At 42.3% G+C, this 26,378-nt stretch overlaps 1 protein-coding gene across 1 annotated transcript in view; it reads left to right on the top strand.

The window, feature by feature from the left end:
- The window catches only part of GFRA1 (GDNF family receptor alpha 1), a 196,553-nt gene that overhangs the window by 106,606 nt on the left and 63,569 nt on the right, over nt 1–26,378 (top strand). The gene's annotated exons all lie outside the window — the stretch shown is intronic.

The raw sequence follows: 26,378 nt of genomic DNA on the forward strand, positions 1-26,378 counted from the left end.
TGACCCAGATATCAGGGACTTTCCTATGAGGAAGGTTTTCTTACATACCAAGCTTGCAGAGTGAGGAATGGAGGGGTCTCATGTGCGCACATTGCTGTGTTTGTGCAAAGCCCAGAAGGCTATTGGAGTGTATCCCTTCATCCCCCCTTCATTTTCATCATCATCCTGAGATTCAGGACCGTGGCTGTCCGTCTGTCCATCCATCCATCCATGTATCAGGCTGTCATGCACTGTACCTGGTGCTGGGACTATATCACTCCCTATAGTGGTAATAAGCAAGAAACTCCCAGTTTAGCAGGACAGACAGACGTGTGAACAGATAACTGTACCAGGTACCATTGGCCCTGTGGTGGTGTCACCACCAGGCACAGGCAGGGCCCCAGTTGGAAGAGGAAGAAGAGGAAGGAGAGGAGGAACCTCACTGGAGGAGAGGGCCAGTTGGCGAGGCTAGCCAGGGAATGCTCTTTCTTCAAGGATAATAGGAAATTACCAGGAGGACAAGGAGACAGTCCAGGCATAGGGTCAGAGTATTCGGAGGCATGACACCTGGAATGAGCAGGACTCTGAGGGGCTGGAATGTTACGGTTCAGGGGCATCGTGGTGCACAGTATGGGTCACCGTGCTGCTGGCGTTCCTTGGCATTGCTGTGAGACTAGTTCAGAAAGGGGTAAATAGCAGTACATCCACCTCTCCTGGACATTTGATACCCAGATCTAGCAGCTTTGAGTATCGGGCCTTTAGAAGAAATCAGTAAAATCCTACTTTGAAATCCACATCGAGGGCAATTTGACTTCAACTCAGCCAGCAGCATTTCCTCAATAAAATACTTCCAAATGTTCTACCTACAGACTTCACTGTCCACTCACAAATGATGCCCAGAGAGCCATTGCCAAAAGGAAATGTTTGGATTAACCTTTTCTTTAAATTTTTAATGTTTGAAAGCACCTTTTCACTGAATTCCCACCTTATTCATTCTACCTAGGAGAGCCTTGCAGGTTGCAATTGAGTCCATTGTTGCCTGAGCATTTGAAGACAGCTCTGCTGCTCAACTCTGCAGAGGAGTTATTCTGCAGTGGAGTGACTAGTTATAATTAACTGGCCTTGGCAATGTTAAATTTATACATGATGAGGTCACGCCCTTGCAACTCCCTGGGGGAGCAGATAATGAACCCTCCCTCTAGTTTGGAAACACAATGAGTACAACTCAAATTAAAGAACAAAAGGGAAACAGTGCAAAGCCTGCAATGAAGTATCATCTCTAATTGGGTTTTCCTTCTACAATAGCACAGATTAAATGCAGAGTATCAACTTAACCTTTTCATTTGCTGCTTTTGTCAGCCAAAAACAGATGGTTAACATGATTTATATTTTTGTTCTTATTGTAGTTCTTTGCCGTTTAATTGGAATCAGATTATCAAACTGTTTTGCAAACACTCTGCAATTGAGGTGTTTATTTTATCACCAAATGAAATAAATAAAGAATAAGTGGGGATTGAACCAGAAACATACTGCCTGCAAGACAGATTTTTTGATCTAGTTCTAGTCGTATTCCAAGGCTCAGGCTCCACACAGTCCGTTGCATATGAAAGGTTTGTAAAAGCAAGTGAATGTTATTTATCCTCTGAATGAAAATGTGCAAAATAAAATTCTGGGTAAATTTTTCAGAAAATTGAAGTAAATCCTTTAAACTCATAACTTCATTTGGAATTCCTCCTAATGACCTGTAATTTCCTCCCTTTGAAATGGTCCCATTAACATTAATCGGATTGATGTAGTGATAGATTATTCCTGTTCAAAGGCATAGTCTTTTGTTGTCTTTCTAATCTACCATCTAGAATCTCTAACCAAAGCAGTTCAGAAAGCTGTGGCTCCACTCCCTGTGGTTAGTAGCTCACGGTTTTGCTTGCTTTGATGTGGAGGTCTATTTTTCTTCCTTTGGTGACTAAAGAGGCCCATTTGTGAATGGCAATGGTGCCTCCTTGGGTACCTGCCCTAGGTGAGGCTGATTTATCCAGGCCACTCGGGCCTGCATGGGATGGTGGCCTTCTTTGTTTTCTAGCATTCGCTGCTAGTGGGTGTTCGAGAGAGTCTGCTTCTCCCTTTCCAAGCGGCCAGACTCATAAACCAGAGTTGGTCTTTATAGCGTCTATTTTTCACCAAGTCGATAAACCTCGGTGGTGCTGGCACCGCCTGTAGCTCCAGCATGTGTCCAGCGTGATGATTTGGTGGCACAGAAACAAGACTGTTTACACCCCGAGGGCCAAACCTTCAATTTCTCATGAGGTGCTGGGAGAATAATCTAGCGTTTGTGCCAGCATTGCTTTCTGAGCTTTGCTTTGTTACCATGTCGTGCTGAACTTGACCGTGCTCGAAGGATACAAGTTGCTCATCATGTCAGTGAATTTTGGGGTGATCTACAAAACTATATTTTATAGTGGTTTTATTCTGTTAATGTCTATTGGTTTCTGGGCTTTGGGAGGCAGCCCTTTGTTTTCACCTGGGACTTGTCTAGATATCTACTGGTGACTTGAAGCCAATCGCTCACATCTTGGGACTGTCTGTCATCATCCCATGAGTAAAGAACAGGTGACAGGTGGCCTCTGTTGCTTACCTCTTTTCTCCCTTCACTAGTGAGAGAATGACACAGAGGGAGAGTGTGTCACATGATTGAAGTGACATTATCATTGGGAGCTCAAGAGACTGGATTAAGTCATTTTACTCTGCCCGCCATCAGCCTTGTGACCTTAAAACAAGTCCTTTCACCTGTTTTAAATTTACTTCTCTATTTTTAACATGGGAAGAATGATACACATTTCATAGGATTGTCATGATAACAAGTAAGATAAAGTTCTTGACACACAAGAGTTCAGAGAAGTAATTAGAAGCAGTATTATTTTAAAATGGGTATAAAAATGGCAAGTATTTTAGCTTTACGACATCTGGTATATAAACACCCACTCTGGGAAATAGGTAAAGTCTTGAGTAGTTATTTATGTTTTCTGAAGAACTCCCAGCAGGGTTAATTTGAGTAGGGTCTGACCTGCGTGTGTGATGGTCTCCACTGAGTAGTCAGCAGAGACTCTACTGGAGTCTTCAAGAGCACAGAGGCCCAGAGACTCCAAAGCTGGAAGGTCCACTCCAGCGGATCCTCATTCCTCTTTGTCCCTCTTGGGACCCCATATACAGTAGGCACTTAATAAGTGCCTGTGATGAAGGTGTTAGGAGTCACTATTTTTAAAGTTAACGTTCATTGATGTTCATAGAACAGTGAATGAGTTATAACTCTACAACTCGATGCAATTTTAAAATGTGAACACAGCCATAAAGCCACCCTATCAAGAAATACAGCCTTAGCAGGATCTAAGAGCCTCCTCCTCACTCTTTCTAGTTACTTCTCCTCCCAGAAGTGGCCACCATTCTGCCTTCTATCAGCATGGATTGCGTTTGCCTGTTGGAACATTACTTCAGTAAAATCAGAAAATACACACTTTTTGAGACTGACTTCTTTCACTAAGTGCTACTCAGGCCTCCTCCACCCATGTTATTGTATACAGCAGTAGTTGGTTAATTGTATTGCTCCGTATTACTCGGTCATATGACTACATCACAGTTTATCTGTCCTACAATTGTTTGGCCTTTGGACATATCCAGTTTGGGGCTACAAATAATGCAGCAGTGAAAAACCTTGTCCTTGTCTTTTGGTGACATTTATACATAGGTTGAGTAAAAGTTCTGGGTTATGAGAGAATACTTATATTCAGCCGTAATCAGTTCAGCTTTCCAAAGTGGTTATATCTTTGACACTCCCACCGGCAGACTATAAGAGTGTTGGATGCCCTCATACTGTCTCTTCATTGAAGCCATCTTGGTGGGTCTGTAGGCGTCTCCCACTCTGGTTTTATGTTGTATTTCCCTGAGGACCGGTGATGGTAAGCCCCTTTCTATATGAGTGTTCATTTGAATGTTGTTTTTGTGAAATGCGCGTTTGCCTAATTTTTTCCTACGGAGTGGCTTGTTTTGTAGAGTGCCTATAAAATCTATGAACATGTCCTTTCTCAGATAAATGTATTGTAAATATCTCCTCCCACGCTGTCGCTTGCCTTTCACTTTTTAAATGGTATCGTTTGATGAGCAGCAGTTTGTTTATTTCATGTAGTCCAATTTGTCAGCTTCCCCTTCTGCTAGATACTCGGTGTTTTGTTAAAGAAATCTTTGCCCACTCCAGGTTGTAATAGAGTTTCCCATTTCTCAGAAGCCGCATTATTTATTTTCACCATTAGTAGAGCCACTACTTTTTTTTTTCTTAAAGAGCTCTCAAGTCAATGGAAGCTATCCAAAGTGATGGCTTAAGGTGATGGAGGTTTAATTTTCAAATCAGCAGATAGCCTCTAACCTGTCAGGAACTCTAAGGTTGTTGGAGTGAGACGTACTCAAACAAAGGCATGACCCTGAGGTGGATCACTTTTTAACCTGTGTACAAAGCTACTTCTGCTGTGTGAACTCCAGGAAGGGAGGCAGGAGGGTGACGTGATGCCCCAGATGCTCTGGGAGAGGCTCTACCCTTTGCTCAGCAGTCCCCTTGCTCAGCCTGTCCCCGCACCATTTGACAACTTTTATGTCCCAGCTTCTAAGCCTGTTGGCCTGGCTGTAGAATGCCCTAGATGGCTGGCTTTGTAGTGTTAAACAAACCATTTAACTGCCCTGAGCCTGTTTCTTGGTCTGTAAAATTGGGACCATAGGGAGGATCCCTCAGAGTATTTATTTGTTGGATGGATGGATGGTTGTTCTGATCATTAAATAAAACCAGGTCTGTAACACACTTAGTCTGGTTTTCACACCCAGTTCAGTGCTCAGTAAAAGTACTTGCCTTCTACTTGCTTCCTAACAGTAATTACTATCAGGATGCTAAAAAGTCATCAGCTTTGCAAGCCTAGTGTAGCGGAGATGAAAATAAATCAAAGTTAAATTGAGAAGTGTACTGTGCAGCTTTGCCTATGACTCGGTAGCAAATAGGTGTGATTTTAGGAAACATGGGGAGGAAGGAAGGAAGGAAAGGAGGGAAAGAGAACGGAAGACAGGACAGTGCCTTCAGATGTTTAGGTTGGAGCGTACCAGACCGCTGCTGAGGGAGCATTGGTGCCTGTAGGTGGACGTTTCAAAATGGTGGTGGTGAAATGGTGCTGTGTGGTTCCACGGAGTAGGGCGCTAAATTACAGCAGTGGCCCCGAACTGGTGTTCCTGCCCCCTCTCCGGTTTGCCTTACACCACCACACCCATCCATTAGGATGATCGCTTTAAAGCAGGAATCGGATCATGTCCCTGCCCTGTGCAGAACCCTTAAATGATTGCCCGCTGCCCTTAGAATATCCGACTCCTTCTATGCTGCGGAGTTTGTGCCTGATAGGGGCCTTCCCAGCCTTTCCCACCCCCTTCCCCACCACTGCCTGCTCACACATCATTGCTGTAGACACCACAATCTCCTTTTCTCCAAAACATCAAGCTTTTCTCTGCCCCGGGACTTAGCTCAGCTCGCCTCTTCCCTGGACAACTCTCCCTAATGGGGAGTGGTAGGGTCAGATTCCTCCTCTCGGCATGATGTTGTTCTTGCCATAAAATAAATCTTGCTTATTTGCTTACTTATTTGCATGACGTCTCTCCCCCACGGGATCTAAACTGTATGATTCACTCCTGGGACACTGTAGAGGCTCAGTAAACAAAGGACTTCTGGCCACATCCTGTCTACCTCAGCCCATCCTGAAGTTTAAAACCAGGAGTCCGCCAGGTCTGCATCATGCTGTCCAGACCGTCCTGCTTCCTCCCACACCACTACCAGCTCCTGGTGCCCCTGCGGTGGTGCTGGCAGATTCCACAGGGCCCTGCCTCTTCCTCCTGTCTCGGGTGGAACTTACTGCCTCGCACTTCCCTGAAAAATCCACTGTTGCCATTCGAGTATCTTCTCAAATCCCATTTTATTCAGTGATCAAAGTTACTGCACCAGGCTCATATTAATGGTCATTGGCCACCTTCCCCTAAGAGAAGAGTCAGTGGTCGTGATGCAGTGGGTGTCCCCCCAATTTGGCCTTACAAGGAGGTGTGGGTGTTTGTAACACCCCCACCTGGGGATTTCTGGTGTCTTCAGTGCAGTAATAGGAACTATCAGGGCTTCCCTCTGCAGAACTTCTCGTCAGTGGCCTCTTGGTAGGAGCCAACTCCACTTGCTTAATTTACTGAGGGGAATGAGAACTCAGGTGAGTCTGTGGACACCTGGGAGCAGAGCGCGTGTCTGGGGCTTGTGAGGAGCCTTGCCTTGATTTCTACTCTGAATTTAAGCAGTCGTCAGAGAGTTTAGACAGGTGTGGCTCAGGTGTGGCTCAGAGGAGGACTACCAGTCGATGCTCTTGGCCTTAACTAACGCAAACAATGTAACCTGATTGTTTGTACCCTCATATTAATCTGAAATAATTAAAACAAAAGAGGGGACTGTGCAAACACCCAGAGACACATTCCATGCCCCCCTAATGCAGAGATAACACACCAGGCGGGAACAATAGCAGGAAAGCGTGGCTAGCCCTGATCTGGAAGGTTCTTGAAGGAAATGCATTATGGACAGGGTTGTTCTTTAATGAACAGCAGTGACACAGTTAAGGAGGTTAGATGGAGGAAGCTCATTTATTAGGGTGGAAAGAGGTGGAGCCATCTAGACTCTGAGTCCTACTGTTGAGATGGCTTGGCGCATGGTGGCTGGGGGTTGGGTACGAGAGAGTGATTCGGCCTACAGGGGTGCCCAGATCTGGAGGTTCAGTCTGGTGTTCATCTTAGCCTTTCTGGACCTTTCTGCGCCCGTTTCCTTATTTTTTAAGTGTAGGATGATGGGCATAGAGTACTCAGTTGGTACCAAGTTGGAGACATTGTAAGCCTTCAACAAATATTAACTACTATAATAATCTCTAGAAGATACATGTGTAAAACTGCATCTGCCTGTAGAGGAAGGCGTTACTGGAGTTCTCACAACGTATCAAAGAGAGTCTCTGCGTGAGTTTCTCCTGGGCCCATGGAACCCTGATTTCAGACCTTAAAATGATAGTGGTTTTGTTTTTGATGATAATGGTTTGATAATAGTACACCACACTCAGCCTGAGGAGTTAAGGGCCTGATACTTGTCTTTGGATAACTAGAAAAGTGCATAAGAGGAAAGGTCCTAAATTAATTCCTTCACTGATGATCTCAGTCAGCACGTTGGATGTTGGAGCATTAGGAGAGTTTAGATAGACTGAGTCTGTTAGCTAGATTGGCAGGTGAAATCCTTATTTGAAGTGCTTGGAAATTGTTAAGCGGTAATGATGTATCAACAAAAGAGTACATTTTATATTTCTAAAATTATAGGTGTCTTCCTGCAGGGAGGAATGCGTCCCCCCCACCCCCCGGGTGGAGTGAGCAGTTTGCCTGCACACAGCTTAGCACCCCTTCAGCTATGCGTTCCCTTTGATCCCTAGCTTATTAAAAAATGCAAATCTGAATTGTATCTTATTAATGTGAGCCTTTGTGTTAGAGCTGTGGGGGGCTAAAAATCCCTGTTTCTCTAACATATTTGGATTTTTAATGTGCGAAGTGCGGCGAGAGCTTGATTTTTCTGCAGGCCATATTTTCTAATCAACTGTTATGAAAGATTTTTTATTGTGCTGCTATTTCTTGCTTTCATGGAATTCAAGGAGATAAAGAGTAATGGCTTCATTGTGATACCCCAGGTATTCTCTAGCATGTCGAGATCCTTATTAATTTACTCTAACTTTCCGACACGACAGAGGCTCTGTCTTACAGACGCATTCCGGAAGCATGTTTTAAATACGCGTCTGATGTCAGTCCATCCATAGAATTCGCTGGTGATCCCCCCAGGCTTATGGGGCACTTGGGAGGTGACAGTGCCCAGCCAGTCCCTTGTCTCAATATGTACAAGCGTCCTTATACCCAGTGTGTTCCAGTTATTAGAACAATTTCTTTCCTTTGAAAAATAAGGCATTTGAAATTTAATTGGAATCAAGTTAAAAATTGATCCCATTAGGGTGCAGCTGTGTTTTTCTCGCTTATCCTGGTTCTCCAGCTCCTCACTCTCCCACCCTTCTTTTCCTCACTTCATGCCCCAGAATAAACTTCTTCCAGGTATATAATGATTCTTTTTCTTAAGATCAAAGCCAGTTATTTTATAAAAGCCATCACATGCAAATGATCATTTTATATTTATGAGGCTGTCCATATGTATCCCCTTATAAAGCTCTTTCTAGAATAATCCTATGAAGCTAGGGGTCCCGGCAGGGTGGACGCCAGTGACCTGGTTAACAATAAAACCAAGGACGGCCAACACTGGTTTAGTACCTGCTGTGTACTGGGCACACAGTGTCTCAGGTTGGTGCTATGATTACTATGTCCCCATTTAACAGATGAGGCAATGGAGGCACAGAAGTTAAGTATATGCCAAGGTCATGTGCCTGTGCGGGTCAGATTTGGGGAGCTTCCCTGGGAGTCTGAGTTAGAGTCCATGCCCTTCACCTCCACACTACCCACATTTGCTGGCTGTAGGAAGACTGGGGTTCATCTCCTGCTCTGCCGTTAGCAGTTAGCCATGTGGCTTAGGCTCACTGCTACGTCTCCCTCACTTTCACAGTAGATCTAGTCCAATCTATTGGACTAGATTATCTCAGGTCACATATGGCCCTTAAGTTTTATAATTCCAAGCAACTATTTTAAAGTGTTCTAAGATGAAACCAGAAGACAGAAGGCAAGTTTCTCAAAACAGCCCCCACTACGCACATTCACACAGGCACCCACATGCACACACACATAGGTGCACACACACTACACCACAGGCACACACATCGTGCTCTATGCTGTGACACTAGATGAAAACACAGTGAAAAGAATCTTAACTGTCACATCCTATTGTATCCTTCATTTTAGGTAGAGATTGTTACAACTCTTATTCCAGAAAAGGCTACCTGCGGCTTTTTGACACCTGCGCTGGGGTCCCCAGGAAGCGGATATCTGAGGGAGGAAGGTCTGTGAGTGAGAATGATGGAGGGTCTATTTTTAACTTGAGACCTTCTGCAGAGTCGCTTCCTCCTCTGTTGTCTCCAGCTCTAGGAAAGGAGATTTCACCTCTCTCTCATTCACAGAGATGGCACTGCGGTTCATAAAGGAAAATTTCTCCTGGTTGCTGTTGAAGTGTTTTACAAAAAGAAGTTTGATGTGCTCTGTGAGAGGATGGCAGGTGGCAGCTTTTTGTGTCATTCTTTGACAAGTGCCAGCCTACGTGAAGTGACATGTGGTGACAGAGTCATGCTAGGTGCTAGCAATTTCTTTTGTCTTGATAAAACAAGTAGCCCTTTCTGTGGGGAGTCAGGAGCTAGGGCATACACTAGACTCTTCTGGAAAAAAAGGATGCATCACCATGCTCGTTGAAAGATGCCAGGCTGCAGTGTGAATCACCAGCTCCAACCAGTAGTGCCGCTGAGCTTGACCTTTGGTGGTGACTGACGGCTGCCATGGGATCCTTCAGGCTGCCCCTCCCCCTCAGGGACAAACAGCTCTCTGAAAGCCGTTTTTGCGGAACTGTCCACTGGCTGTTCCCCTGGAGACTTAAGGATGAGGGCACACTCAGCATGTCCTCTGCTTCTATCTCTTAATACTCTCTCTTAATGGAACATTCACATATGCAAAAAATGTAAACAATAATAATATAACATATATACAAATATCCACAAACCTGGCTTTATCAAATCTTAATATTTTGCCATATTTGTATCTGATCTCTCTCTCTCTCTCTCTGACACACGCACACACACACACATAAATAAATCATCATTAGATAGCCCTCTGTCATTCTGGATCCCCGAGGTGAATTTACTGTAAGGCTAATGAAGTTTAAGATTCCGGCCTCTCCCTTACTCAAGCCTGGGGGGGGGGCAGCAATGTGTTTACATAATTATATGTTGTTGTAAATATTTATAAACCATGTCAAAGTAAGAGATTTTAGCTGCAATTAGTGTTTTCACTCTGACTTTTCCTCCCTCCCATGTTCCCTCCTGTCCGGCAGATTTGGAGAGGTCTTAAGATATTTGAGCATCCAGTTATGGGGCGGTTGAGGTTGGGGATACATTTGGTTTGGTTCATTTATCAGGCTGTATTTATGGAGTTCTCAGTTACTTCCATGTATTAAAGTCATTGCTAGACGCCCCGGTGGAGGACTGGTGGGATGGCTTCTAGGAATGCTCCCACTGCTCCCTGCTCTGTCTCACCTGCAACGGGACGTGAAGGTGCAGGGTCATACCCAGATACAAATGTCTCTTACAGTGCCCACCCCTTGACATTTTGGGATATTAAAGGATCAGCAGAGTTTGAAAGATGTAGTAGCCCCAGAAGCTATTCTATGGAAATAATTTCAAATCATTAAACATGTCCGATTATAAGCAAATGATTCTATTCTCATGGACACTGGCTCAGATGAAAAGTATCCCCCGTCAGGATCACGCTTGATGATGTATTAATAGCATATACAATTACAAACACATTATATTTTTCTGTTCAAAGTTCTCTATTCTTTTTCTGAAAGAGAATCTCTTAAATTATAAATGCTTTGACCCCGCACAAACTGGGATCGGTTCAGACACTGATTCTGTTCCCCCTCCTGATTTGGTGTTTATTGTTTTCTTGCATATTTTTATACCTTCAGTATAAAATATATACATATACACACACACACACACACACACACAGAGGGTGCCAAAAATGTATACATATTTTAAAAAAGAAAAAACTATATCAATATTATAATAATATACCCTGATAATATTCATTGTCTTGTATATTCTATGTTGAATCTCTTGTGATTGCAAAAGTCAAATGTGACTTAAGCATTAGAATTGTAATCCAGATCTTTTCCTTTCTTACAACGTGTATACATTTTTTTGCACCTTTTGCATATACACATCTGTGAGTGTTTTGTGGCTGGCTGTGTATATTCTTGTTTTCTAAATTTTTTCTTTATTTAAATGTTATCATTCAGTACGTGGTGTTTTCAGATGTATCCATTTTGATACACTGTAGTCCTGGCTCATTCATTTTCACTGCCATTTTGAGTATTTCATTGTGTGAATACACCATAAATTATTTGTCTTGTTTTCTGTCATTGGGTACTTGGGTTATAACAATGAGTAATTGGAAGTAAATAATGAACAAGGAGAATCTTGTACTTGTTCGTGTGTGAGAGGTTCTCTGTAACTGTTATCTGCAAACGTTTTTGCTCAAGGATTCCCTAAAATAATTTTGGAGAACTGTCTCCTCAATTGTTACATTGGCATATAAAATATTTCAACATAAGTTTGTATCGTTGGAAAGGATATAATTTGCATAATATTGTAATACAGATATTTAAAGATAAAGCTACAGATCACTTTTTTTAATGAAACCAATGAAATGAAAATAGAATGATTCGACTCTAACTAGCTTCCATTTGAAAAATACATACTGAGCTGTTCCTTAATAGTTAAAAAGTTTGTATCGTTCCCTTTTCTCTTTGAATTTGGGGTTCAGTTATTTCCATCCACAGTATTTTACCTTCATGCAATACATTTTTATGCTTGACAATCTTTATTATTGACCATCTCATCACATTCCTCCCAATCACATCGATTCATAGAGGAGTTGGATGTGATTTCTGGAAATCATTCTTTTGTCATACTGTAAATTCACCTTGCTTTCTCTATTCTAGGGGTCATCTTTTTACTTTGTAGGATTTTTTTTTGTATGAGGTTTTAATCTTAACATGGATAATTTATCAGCTTTTTCTTTATGGTGTGGAGGCATCATGTCTTGTTTAAAATTTTATTTTCTCTATCAAAGTCATAAAGATAATCTGCTAGGTTTTGTTCTAAACATGTTAACATTTTTCACATTTTCATTATTTTATCCTTAGAATTTATTTTTTTTGAATATAGATCCCTTAAAAATCTAATTCTGTCTTTGTTTGGGGGACACCCTGTCATCACAAGGCTGTTTTAAGTAGTTCATCCTTTGCTAAGAGATAGTTTTTTTCAAATTCATATATGTATTATTAATATATTATAAATATATATTTGATTCCTTTGATGCAAATTACACACATACATATTATATAGTTTTTGCTTGCCTGAAATTATCTTGTATTCCTCATATGATAGGTGGCCAGCACAAGATTTATACCATATCATTTGATTGGTTAATATTCACTAACTTGAATTGCATGTGAATGTGTAGTTTGGTCTTGGAATAGCCTGATAGTAAGTACTAAGAATGAACAAATGAATGAATTATGTCATGGAATTATTAAAACATACTTATAGCTTAGATTATTATGGGCTGGTAATAAAATGCTTTCATATGTGGAGAATTTGTCTCATTAACGAACTTAGCTTTCTAGGAAGCCACTTTCTTCTAGCAGTGCATCTTCTAGATCACTGCATCAGCCTCTGTAGGAGTCAGATCTAAGCTCCCCACGAGTTTCTGATGCTCAAGAACAATTTAAGGATCACTAGTTCAATGGGGTGTCATTCAGAGTCCTTGTTCACATGTTCTACCAAACAGCAGTGACAAGGAAAATTGAGGCCAGCACACCTCTTGTAGTGAGCGTGCAAGCCCTAACACATTATAGTGGAGAGAACATTGGTCCAGGCTGGGGTAGTTGATCTTACATTTCAGTGCTCTTCTGAGAGTGCTGGTAACTTCCTCTTGTGACCTGGTACAAGTTTCTTAGTTCTCTGAATGTTAATTTCCCCATCTGTGGCTCCTCCAGCTTGTTAGAGTAAAATTCACCATGTTCATTGCAGGGGAGAGAGAGGGAATTAGACTAGGACGGGGAGCTCTGCCAGCTGCTATCTTTTTCTCTCTCCATAAATCTAAATAACATTCAGGTAGCAATTGCAATGTATGGATATTTTGTCACCAGCTCAGAGCACAGTGACCCTTTCAGAAATTTGGCTTGGGGTCCTAGCATGGCAGCTGCCATTGTTGCTGTCTGTAGGTTGCCTTGGCTGCTCAGACAGTTGTTTACACAGACCACCTGAGGGTTAGTGGACCTGTCCTGCGTGCTCAAGACAGCTAAGGAATTTAATACAAAAACCAACCTCTTTAGTAGAGACTTCAGACCTTCTAGGTTAAAAAAAATTTTTTTTTTAAAATAAAACTGACAGTCTGGTTTGAGAAGTGGTTTGCCCAGTGTCCTAAAACCCAGCCTCAGGGACCGGGCCATCACATATCTCCACAATACTCCAGCTTCTCTTTGTAGTGATTGAATTTGAATGAACAGACACTTGAAGTATATGAACCATACGACTGGTTTTAAGTAGGGATGGATGTGGCATCATCCCCACCCCCGTCCTCTATGGCACAATCATTTTTTTATTTCGTTTGGCTCAACACTGGCAGCAATTAAAGTTCCCAAAGTATGAAATGTTTTCATCAAGTAAGGCATTAAAAATATCGGCCTGTCAGAGCGGGAAGTGGACCTGTGCTTTACTGCAACTATTCTTCAGCTCCAATAGGGCATGAAGTGGTGAAAAGCGTTCATTTCATGCAGTGGAAAAAAAAATAAGGCCAATTTCAGCTTTAATCTTGATTAGGAGGAGTCTAGTCCCTGTTGGAATACAGTGAGTGGATGCACCCCATTTAGCTTAAAGTAACAGATCTATATAGAGTTGTTAATTTGTAGATAAATATGGGTTTTCTACTGTTGATGTTTCTGGATCCACACAAAGTGGTTATATTAATACTGAAACATTATTAATCAATACTTTGCTCTTTAAAAATACATCAGTTAGACTACCCAATTACCTTTAAGTATATATCAAAGGGCACAAAGCAATCTGACGTACACTCAAACTCCATTAGGAGCTACCAGGCATATTAATTAAAATTTTTAGTTACAATGAACCTCACAATGTGGATACAAATTTCTGCTTTAGATGACAAACCCGTTACTAGCTAACTGAAAAGCTGAATGTTGCAAATACATTCTGGGGCACGGAAAGGGGTTGGGGATTGTTGTGATAATGAAAACGGGTGATGACTTCATTTGACCTGAATCCAGTTTGTAAAAGGGCTTTAGGTAAGGACCGTGAAGGGCCAGGTGCAGAGAGCCTCTGTGCACTGAGGGGAGAGGGGAGTTCTCCGATTAGGAGAGTAAGCCTTAACAACTCGAAGTGGTGTTCAGGTGCTGCTGGCAAAACCTCACCTGAGTTTAAAACATACCATGCCAAGATCCCACAGTGCCTGTCCTGGGGCCCGTCCTCCCTCCTGCCTTGCCTTACGGCCAGGCGTCCCCAAACTTGATGTGTGTGTAGGTGTGGGACAATCTGTCACCCCTGATGCTTGATCCTACCCATTCAGCAGCCACTGGTGCTAACAGGAGGCTCTGAATTTGGCTAAGAGGTAAAGAATCCGTTGTTTTTTCATCTAGCAGTGATAATAAGCTTTCTTTTCAAACTCACACTTCACTTCTCACAGGTAACAGCCCAGCCACACATCTCTTGTCCAGGAAGATCCACCCAAACTAGTCACAGGCCTGGCACCCAGTGTTCACAGAGCTTTAAAAAAACACCAGAAGACGGTGGGCCAAGACATGTGCATACTGTTTCCTCCCGTCCACCCCCTTGTGTTCCGTGCACGAAGTTTCTCTTTGCCGGGACACAGGGCGTTATGCTCTGAAGGTACAGAATTGTGATTTAGAGCTCTATGCTAACCAAATGAAACTGCACAACTTGGACCTGGACACCCCGAGCAGCTTGCTATAATAGTACTGGACTCTATGCCTCCTGTGCTCCTTGCTGGGTGACTTTGTCAGAAAGCCGCAGCATGAGCATGTCTACAGTAGGCGGCCAGGAGAAAACACACCTGAGATCCACATTTCCACATCACATACCTGCATCGCTCATTTCGGGATATTCTCTTCCCCCACTGCCTTGGTGTCTGTCCCTGGACCATTATTCAGCACAAACCATTTACTGAGAACCGTGTGAGGTGTAACTGATTGTCATTCAACGCAAGTGAAATTTTTACATGAACATTAGTCACTGTTTTAGACATGTTAGCTTCAAGTGGAAGCAGTCAATTATAGACTGGAGGTTTTATGGCTACATTATTGCCATCATACTATTAGGTTTCCAGCAGTAGCATTCTGTTTGATCGATCTGTGCCAGGACATTGATGGATAGCTTTGCTCTTCAAATGTCAAGTGTGTGGGACTTCTGCTCTTTATGTATTTACGTACGAACTAATCTCCTGTAGATACTGTTCCCCCTTCTGTGGTGTTTGGCTTCAGCAGGTGACTGTGATTCCTTTCCTTAGAAGACTGTGTGGGGCTTGTAATCACATTTGTAACGTCCTCTCTGCCTTCTCCAGTGCAGAAGCTCTCTCGAGTTATTGCCACTTTAGAGAAGTCTTTACCGCACAAAGAGGTGCTGGTGTCAAGAAATAGATTTAGACATTTGTTTGTTTGTTTGTTTGTTTTCCCATTCCTTTCTAAAGAAAGGCACCATTCAAGAAATTAGTTACCAATTTCAGGGTGTATGTTAGATTTCTAGAACTTTGGCTCTCTAATTACACTATTTCACTTACCTTTACTTGAGTCTTATTTAGTTTTTAGTTTTTTGTAAGTGTATTCCTAAGCTAAATCTTTGAACTACATCAACCCCGATCACCACCAGGTCAGTCCCCAAACATCACTAAATATTGTCCCACGCAGAATATCAAATGGAACTTCTCACGTGAAGACCTTGAAAGGCTCCCGGAAGGGATGGGATTGCCTTTCCGTTAAAGCTAATAGCTCTTCAATCTAGCATTGAAGAGCATCTGTTTCACACAGATTTTTGAGAAGGCCTTGTTTCTGCTGAACGACCACTGGACTTCCATTTCGTTTGGAATTCCAGAACTTCTTGGAAGGCAGGCACACTGCCGTCCCTGGGAATGCTGGTTTCCTTCCTGAGTAGAACTGTTCCCATGACCCGCTTCATGTTCCCACCTTGTGAACCATATTCTACCGTATTTCTCTTCTTAGGAACTTGCTCAGCTCCCGTGGGTCATTCATTAGCTGATGCAATCGGGAGGAGACCGTCTGACCTTTCATGGTAGTGGAGGCAGCTTTAGATGCATGGGGGGACTCTCAGGAGCTGTTTATTATTCATTTTTTTCATTTCATTTATTTATTTTTTATGTTGGTGGGATTCGTGTGACTTTTAATTTCTTATTTTACTAATGTCTCTTAATAAGAGTGATGAGTAAAGATGGGGATGGTTGGGAGGAGGAAAAGGAAGAAGAGAAAAGTATCTTTTACGTTCCTTAAACTATTAAGCATGAGCTAGGATAAGAAAGTTCAGTAAAAGCATCATGTCCTTGTCACCAAGGAGCTCTTAATGAGGGTGTGGAACAGGGAAAGGGGTCATTCTTCAGCTCTGGTAGACGTGACTGCTGACAGAGAACAAATCCTGTGTCCAACTTGGCACAAGAAAAAGACTGGGCAATGCAGATGCTACACAGTTGGGCCGATGATTTGACTCTCCAGAATCTACTTCCCAGCATGTGAGCCAGGACCATGGACACCCCCCTTCTCTGGGCTGTTTCTTCCTGTCCCGCAAGATCTGACCAACTGTGCAGCAATGGGGAAAATGTTGAGCAACACGCTTAGAGAAGAGAAAGGTATTTTTCATATTTGCTGGTGGTGTTGATTGACCAGAAGTGGTTCCTTTTACTTTGGGGCAGTAGCATTATGTCCTGGTGATAAAATATCCTACACTGAGCACTCTTAAAAGGTGTAGGAGAGTGGAAGCAAGGCCTCTACAGGACCAAGACTAGTGGGGAAGAGAAATATGTGGATTCCCAGGGTAAGGGCATGAACAGGCTAATTCTATATCACCACAAATGAACTGACACAGAGAAATGACACCTTGTTTTCCATTCATAGAAACACTCACTTCTTCTAGATTACACTACTAAATCTAAGGTCAGCTTCATCACAGTTTGGGATAACTATTACTGTGCTTCTAAACTTAAAGTGCAAAGCTACGTTTTTTAATAGTTTTTTCCCCTAATTAAATGGATTTGAATAAGCCGAAAGCCTAACATCTAGATATTCTTTTCATTATTTTGCTTGTTGGGGGGAAACCCTTAAAATTCATCACTGCCATTTTTGTTTAACCTACACAATTGAAAGAATACAGAGATCTGGCTTTACGTGATTCTTCTTGCACCCTAAAAATGGGTTTTCTGCAAGGCAGGGCCTCATCCATTAGTGCAGGGCAGGGTCCCAGGCGTCCTCTTCTTGGGGGGGCGGGAGCCCCTGCTGCCCTCAGCCATCCATCCCTTCCCCACCAAAGCACAGTATGGCTGGCCTCACTTCTCTTGTCCCTGAATGCCCTAGCTGAAGGGTGACCCTGTCCCCCTGGCATGTTCTGGGGTGCTGCGGGCAGTATTAGCAGCTGGCCTGAACCCAGACATTGTACTGAATGTCATTCTGATCTCTCCAGGCATAAAGCTGATAGAATCATCTTGACCTCAACACCCACGTTCAGCTTCAGCCTCACACAGGCTTAAATGTAACTATTCAAGCGGATACTTCTCACAAAAACTGTTAGCTAATGTGCAAGTCCAGATCTCAATCAGGAAAGGCACACTTTGAAGTTTGAAGGCATTTGGGGTAGACACGTGCATTTTGCCTAAACTATAGACCTGCCTTTTGCTGAGCAGTTAGCTATATGGAAAGATCAGGTTGTGGGCACTGGGGTTGTTCTCATTTAGCTCTGGGTTCTTAGTGTGTGGTGCCCATATAACTGGGGACACAACCACCCCATAACTGACACACTTGTGAAAAGCTAACCACAGCCACATTCTAGAAGTAGCCTGAGAGTACTAGGTTACTCACCAGCCTCTACCTGCCTCAGGAAACTCTCCCCAGCAGCCAGTGCACAGGAGCCAGGTGGGAGAGCCCTCCCTGTGGAGATGTGGCTTGGTGCCCAGTGCCATGAGGACAGAGATGTATTTACTCTGCGATACTTGTGGGAGACAGAGCAGCAGAGTAAGTTGCAGAGATACCATGGAGGTCCTGAGTAAGGAATTTTAATGTAAAAATAGTGGGCCTTAAACTTAATCCTTGAGCTAACTGGAGCATTCCTTCAAATGGGGATGTAACAGGAGTTAGACCAGGGCTCAGAGGGGCAGATGTGTGAATGCATTTGGAACCAATTTAAAACTCAAAACAAAATGAGCAAGACAACTTGCCAGCACTCCATTAAAATAAGACACACAGGCTCACTGAGGCATGCACATAGGCTGCCCATTCTGCCTCTGCGCCCTCTGAAGCTCATGGGAGGCCACAGGTGGCAGGGATTGGTGGAGGGTAGGTGGGAGGTCCTTCTATCTTGCTTTGTCTCAGCACCTTGGAAGTGTATGTGCTAGGGCCACCTGGTCAATCTAGTCTTGCCTTAATTATGAAGTTACACCTGAAAATGGCAAAGAAAACCCTCCTGTTAAAATCTTCATGGAATGAGCACTGAATAAACTGCCTGCTACGAGGCATCTCCGAAGGACTTATTCTTTTTGTTTTTATTAAATCATAACTGTGTATGTTACTGCATTTATGGGGTACAATGCTGATTTGGTACACAATGTGGAAAGCTTACATCAAACTTGTTAAGTAACAATCACTTCACTTATTTGTTGTGGTAAGACATTTATACTCTTAATAGTTTTAAAATGTACCATTGCATTGTGCACATTAGGTGAGGTCCCACCATATACCTTCCTTCCTCCCGGCCTCCCCTCTCTCCCCTCCTCTCCCTTCTCTTCCCTCCTTCTTTCTGAACTATAGTTTTGTTTTATTATTTGTATGAATGCGTAGGTGATTATATACTGGTTTCATAATAGTATTGAGTACATTGGGTATTTTTTTTCCCATTCTTGAGATACTTTACTAAGAAGAATATGTTCCAGCTCCATATAGGTAAACATAAAAGAGGTAACGTCTCCATCTTTTTATGGCTGCATAGTATTCCATGGTGTACATATACCACAATTTGTTAATCCATTCATGGGTCGATGAGCACTTGGGCTATTTCCATGACTTGACAATTATGAATTGGGCTGCCATACACATTCTGATGCCAATGTCTTTGTTGTAAAATGATTTTTGATCATCTGAGTATATACCTAGTAGAGGAATTGCAGGATCGAATGGCAGGTCTACTTTTAGTTCCTGAGTATTCTTCAAACCTCTTTCCATAAAGGCCGTATTCGCTTGCATTCCCATCAGCAGTGTGGAAGTGTTCCCTTCTCTTCACATCCACGTTGACCCCATTCTTGAAAACCAACCAGAAAGCCAGAATTTACTCAGAAAACATTAAGTAAGGTTGCACGTGGGTTAGTAAAACAAAAAGATCAATGAATTCCATGTCTGATCATCAGAAGTACCTGGGAGCTGTATAAAAACACAGATTCTCAGAGGCACTGCCAGGTTTGATCACTGCTTGAAGGAACCAACTTTCGGAACACTTAAGACCTGGTTAGATGAAAGAGAAATAATGTACTCATCTTCATTAACGTAGGTGACCTGAGAGCCCCTTACCACAGAAGATTTATTAACCCAACTGGACTGGAAACACCTTTGTGAATGAAAAGCATCATTAAAAATATATGCATAGGATCAAGAATTCCCGTATCTGCCTGATTAAGATGGGTGTTCCTTCTCCCCCAGTCTTCTGGAGGTCAGCTTTATGCTAGACTGCTGCCCAGCTGGTGGCTCCCTCCCTAAAAGCCAAGCTTCTGGCTACAGTCTTTTCAGAACCCTGTAAGTGCAAAGCGCTGCCATTGTTATTCATACAGCTTTTGTTTATCTTTCCAGAAGAAACAATTGAGCTGTAGCAGATGAGTGATGGTTACAGGGCTGTGATGAAGGAAAAAGCCACCACAGGTGGAGTGGCTTAATGGGGTATTAATTGGGAAGCAGGTGAAGGTAAATAGGTGGCACAGCAGGTATTTAAATAGGCTCCTGGGAGGAAAAGCACTGGATTTTATGCTCTTTAACTAAAAATAAAGACCTGATATTTAGCTTATCTTTGCTGAAATCCGCACTGTGAGGGCCCTGACAACTACCAGCATCATCAATGATTCATTATTATCTCAGCATCTTCTAGGCTACTTAATAGGATCTTCAGCCTCTTCATTTTTCATTGTTTCAGCTGATTCCTTGGCTTTAGAATGCACACTTTTTCTTCTATGTGTACCAGCGGCCAGAACAATTTCAGGAGAAGCGAATTTGGACCTGCAGCCCGTCTTCCTTGTGGCATCACTTTGTCTTCCAGCCGGTTGGAGGAACAAAACCGATGTACAGTGTGACTGTGGATAACGATCCTCCCAAGAACATATACATCTAAATGAGCGTTCTCCTTCAAAGCGGGCACCTTGAGAAATGTGACACTTACCCTCAGACTGTCTTTGGCTCAGTACCTTTTCAGAAAAGTCATTCTAGTGATTATTTTGACAGCTGACTTATGGGTCCCCTATATGAAAAAAAAATCCTTATGTATATTTATCTGTCCCTTGTTTTCTGCTCTTAAGCATTGCCCAGAATCATGGTCTGCTTTATTCATCACACCTAGTGCTAAATGACATTTGGCTTTTTAAAGTTCATCCAGGATGCAGAGACACGGTGTTGCTCAGGATAGTCCAAAGAACGTGCCTCAGGCTCCCAGCAAGGAGTTCCATGAAATGTCCCAGGTGCCAGCTCCTTCCTTGGGACAAATGTTCAGCTTCCCAGCATGGAACACTCTTAGATGTTCTGAAGTTTGGGTATGCTAGTTCAAAAGTGCAGACGCATCTTAAGGATACCTTTTTTTTATTTCATAGTCACATAAAATTATTAAAAAGAAACCAGTTAGTCCTCTCCCTGGCAGTATGTTGGTAGAGACTGAGGGCGGACTTGGACTCTTTGTTACTTGGCGGCCCACGTGTGTTGTGTTCTCTGGGGAGGAGCAGCATCAATTCTGAAGACATGTTTAGCCTTTTATTGTTGAAATGGCTAAATATCAGCAGAGCTTGCACAGGCTAGGTATCCGTGGAGTTACAGTTCGTACCCTGTAAAATGAATTAGGTCTATGTTATCATGCGGATCTTTTCCTGTAGTTGAAGTACTCATTAATTTGACTGCTAATGAGACGTTAGCAATTAAATACCTTTAATTAATGAAAATCAGACAAAAGCCAGGATGGCTTTCTCTGTGCCTTCATAAAATGGGGAAAATGTTTGTAGATCTCACTGTGAATTTTGTCTGCCGAAGGATCACAAATCTGAGCTACTTTTCTGGTCCAGAGAAAGTCATTAAAAGATTTCACTTTTAGAAAATTAAAGGAATAGGCATGTGGGGATGTTATAAAGATGATCTGAGATTGGAAAAAAATATCCATAACTGAGAGCCAGTCCTACATGTAATAGCAAATTTCATGGTTGAAGATGCAACAGGATTGGGTACAATTAATAGCTGTGTAGCCGTCTTGAGTTCTGGGGTAAGCCTTGAACACATAATTAGATTATTAAAAATGGCCTGTCTTAGGCCCACTATTACTAAATTGAAATCCAATTATGGTTTTATGATTTTGCTGAAAAATATTTAGCTATTTTGCTTGAGTCCTCCTAGAAGATCATTTCCTCTCCGCATCACCATTTGCACACGTCACAATACATTTTCCAAACAAATCTGACCTCAATTATCTTAAAATCAATCTTACATTAGATAAAATATATTTTAATGAGTGTTTTTATATCTAATATTGTAATTGTGCCTCTCTCCGTACTTGAGGAGATAAAAGATGGTGCTAGAAGTCTTTGCAAAATATCTTTTTAATGGGAGGCATGCATATTTTAGAAAAAACTAAATCGTGCCATCTTACTACGGGGAAAGGCAGTGTGCTCAGATACGTGCCTGAGTGTGCTGCAAGACAAACTTGGTGCAGTTTTCAGTAATTGGCAGTGGAACTGTAATAAAGCAGTTGTTTGCAAAGAGTTGGGCTCAGAAATTTCATGCACTCCTGCAGTGTGGATTTAAATGCTAAGTTAAATATTTATGAAGCCGAGATTTTTATAATTGATCATTGTATGATTTATACACCGTAATTATAATTAGGTTGAAAGAGATTTTAAAAAGCCAGTTTCCTGGTAGCCAAGGCCATTAAATAACGCTAAGCTGCCAAAACAAAAATTAGGTGGGAACCCAGCCACCAAGTTCTAAGCGCCTGTCCCCACATCTGATACAGAGTGAGGTACGGCACCTTACCAGGCATCTCACCTGAAGCACCAACTCCTGTCTCACCTGCAATCATTTTTCATGCCTTTATTTCAGACCTGACTGAACATAAACAAGGAGAAAACTTCAGAGATCCGATGTATAACCAAAGGAAAAGGTGGAGGAGGTTGGAAAGGTTAATTAAAAATGTAATGATCCCATTTGCTGGGACAGCACTATTAATCATGGTGCAGCAGTGAGCATGTGCCTTGCACACCACTTAGAGGAGACATCTAACGTTTTAAGGTGTGCACGGTGGAGGGTGCAGGCAGGTGACAGTATGTGCATTAAGAAAATGGGGGCTCTAATGGATGGAACTAGCCCCCGGCTTGCGGTTAACGGTGGGAACTGTGTTCACCAGACGGAAGAATTATTTCCAAATTCACAGGTATTCAAAATAACTCAGTCACTGTGAGTCCCGGAGGAAACTTGGGTATGGCTTGATGCTTAATGTAGTTGTGTAAGGTATGAAAAAGCAGAACTAGGGGGAAATTCATCATCATGTAACACAATATGTCTGAAACCGTGTGTGAAGAAGAAAATGGGCAGCCAGCACGTGCGTTCTAAATGTAGTTTTTAGCACTCCTGCCGGAACAAGCTGGGCTTTTGAAGGATGGATTACAAGGGTCACAACCTGTATGATCAGATTTGCCATATGATCCATGCGGGTATCAGAAGACCAGACTATCAGTGTGAGCTTCCAGCAAAGCTTGCCTACCCCATGAGGATGTTGGCGTCTGCTCATTTAAAAAAAATTTTTTTTTTTTATTTTCTGGGACAACACATTAGAGGGAGCTTATTAGACAAAAGAACAGTAGTTATGTTAACATGGTAATTAATCAAGTCCGAAAGAAAGAGGAAACAAGTTGTGAATTCAATTCTGCAGCCTGAAAAAGAAAAGCAGAAAGATATCCAGGAATTGGCAAGCATTTGTAAACAACGTTCTCTCACTGCGTCGTGTGAATTTTTTGCTTAATAAATTACATTCCACGCCGGCCATGCAGATTTTAACATATTTCCTGTTTTATGCCACCGCATAATCTATAGAAATGGGTTTCTAGTTGCTTGCATCTGTGTTTCATCCTGAATCATTTCAATGGGTTAGTTGGCCCTGGCGTTTGCCAATAATGGTGGCATTTTGTAAGTGTAACTGACGAGGAGCCGCCAGCTACAGTGATAGCCTCTTACTTGGGACAGTGTGAGGATTGTATTTGGGATAAAGGCGGTTCGCAGCTCCAGAGGAATTTAGAATATGAAAGCATCTCCCAGGACCTAATTCATTCCTAACGCTTCCACTTCTCCCTGCGTTAGAGAACCTTTTACGTTTGCTTTGCCTGCTGGTCGGTTGAAGTCACTGGTCCATGCACTCTTTGGAGCAGCAAACAGCTGGGGGTGGGGGGGCAGTACCTTCGCGTGCATAGAGGCAGTGGCTGGGATTTTACCTTCTGTCCTTGATGACCACGTTTGTCTTATATATTCAGATATTCAGAGTCACAATTAGAAAAGTCAAATTATAACCATCAAATCAAAAAACTTTATGGCTTGAAGGGAACTTACCTATATCATCCGAAAAATGGGGAAATGGAGGCCCACAGGGGGAAAACTGACTTGTATGAAGGCACTCAGATGACTGGACCACATTTAAAACCCAAATCCCCTAACTCCTAATACACCATTCCTGTAGCAGCACCTGACCTTCTTTATTTCGTATTTTGGGATGTGGTACCCTCGCTTTCCATGACTGTTATACCTCCCATGCCCAAGAAAACAAGAAACCAGCCACAATCAGACATGATCACAGCCAGAGAAGCTTAGAATGATGGTAGAGACAGCAATATGTAACCTGCAAAGTAACAACATGGTTGTGTGGAATTTGAAATGAAAATCTGGCTACACACACTAGCTGAGTGCAACCCACTCGCATATGCGCTCCCCCAAGAAAAAAAGGATTTCTAGTAAACAGCCTTCATTCTGAGAATACTTCCCATTCAGACAGCATCGTAGACATCCTACCAAGTTAAAGAATGAATAGGAGCAGATGGAGGGAAGAGATTAGATGAGGAGGGGTGGGGGAGGAGAAGCAACATTTTAAAGCTGAGGTCTAAAATGAGCTGTGGAGAGGATGGCGCTTGGAGTTATGGTAAAGCTGTTCAGAAGACTCCTGTGCAGGCGACAAGGAGCTTATGTTATGCCCAGACCATAAAACATAAAACTCGGGCGAGCCCCTGCCTCTCCCTGCACTGGCTGAGAGAGGTCTGCTTTGACTCCAGTGGTGTACATGGAATACAGTGGTGTAAAGTGAATGCTCTCTGGTCTTGAGGTACCATTTTTGTGCGCTAGGGGGTCCATTTAGTAGATAAAGGGGATCTTTTTTTTTTTTTAAACAGGTGAAAACTCAACTCTCATTTACATCTCCTGTGATTTCTGGAGTGTTGACTTTGAACTTCACTTTAGTTCAGCTTTAGGGCCTCAGAGCTGGAGCTGAGAAAGGCCAACAGGGAGAGAAGGAACCAAGGGTGATTTTCCAGGTGCCTAATTGCCCATGTGAAACTAGTTAAAAAAGAGAAATAATGAGGTCTATATAAATGTTTTTTTTTTTTTGAAACAGCCTCAAGCTATCCCCCTGGGTAGAGTGCTATGGCATCACAGCTCACAGCAACCTCCAACTCCTGGGCTCAAGTGAGTCTCCTGCCTCAGCCTCCCAAGTAGCTGGGACCACAGGCGCCCGCCACAACGCCCGGCTATTTTTTGGTTGCAGCCATCATTGTTGTTTGGCAGTCCGGGCTGGGGATTCAAACCCGCCACTTTAGGTGTACGTGGCTGGCGCCTTAGCCGGTTGAGCTATAGGCGCCAAGCCTATATAAATGTTTTTTAATGTTTTCTTAGGAATATTTTCAAATATACAGAAAAATGGAAAAAATTTTATGGTCAGCCTATACCCAGCATCCATACCCGGCATATCCCACAGTAACATTTGAATGTGCCTGCTTTTTACGAGGTCCATCTATCCATCCCACCAAGTTTTTAAAATGTGTTTTAAACTCTCCTTCTCTCAAATGCTTCAGCTACATGTCACTGACAAGTGTTTAATATCGATTTAATTTTTTTCTCTTTGAAGTGAAATTTACATATGCACAAACCTTGATGGTACTGTTCTCTGAGTTTGCGCCAAACTGTGCAATCCAAACTTCTGTGAAGGTAGAGAATGTTACCATGACCCCAGAAAGTTCTCTCTTGCACCTTTTTAGCCAATCTCCATCCCCACTCCCTGGAAGCAACCACTCTTTTGGTTTTTTTCATCATAAATTAGTTTTGTTTATTCTAGAACTTCATACAATGTGTTCTTTTTTGTGTAAGATTTTTTTCCCCCTCACTCAACATAGCATTTTTGAGATTCATCTATGATATTGTGTGCCTCACAAATAAGAATGGTTCCTCTGTTCTTATTTCTGAGTAGTGTTCCCGTGAGTAGCTGGACTGCATTGTAAGCCATTTATCTATTGATGGGTACACGGGCTGTTTCCAGTTCTTTGTTCTTATTATACTGTTACGATATTCTTACATAAGTCTTTTTATGGACATAGGTTCTCATTTCTTATAGATTAATATCTAGAAGTGGGATTTCTAGATCATAGGATAGGTGTGTCTAGTTTTATAACTAAGCTGCTTAACATTTTTCTGAAGTGGTTGGACCAGTTTCCACTCACCCCAACAGTGTATGAGAATTCTAGGAGCTCCACATTTTTTTAAACAACATTTGGAGTTGTCAGTATTTAATATTAACCATTGTGGTAGGTGTGTACTATATCTCATTGTGGTTTTATTTTGCTTTTCACTGGTAACTAATGCTATTGAATACTTTTTGTGTATTTATTGCCCATTCATGTGTATCTGTCTAAATATTTGGTCCATTTTTAAATTATGCTGATTTTCTTATTATTATTGAGTTTTAGGCATTCTTGGTATATTTTAGATATTAGTCCTTTGTCAGATATGTCTTGTGAATATTTTCTTCTAGTCTGTGGTTTGC

Source organism: Otolemur garnettii, unplaced genomic scaffold (genome assembly GCF_000181295.1).
Source record: "Otolemur garnettii isolate 467f Iridium unplaced genomic scaffold, OtoGar3 scaffold00021, whole genome shotgun sequence".
In the NCBI taxonomy this organism is placed as follows: Eukaryota; Metazoa; Chordata; class Mammalia; order Primates; family Galagidae; genus Otolemur; species Otolemur garnettii.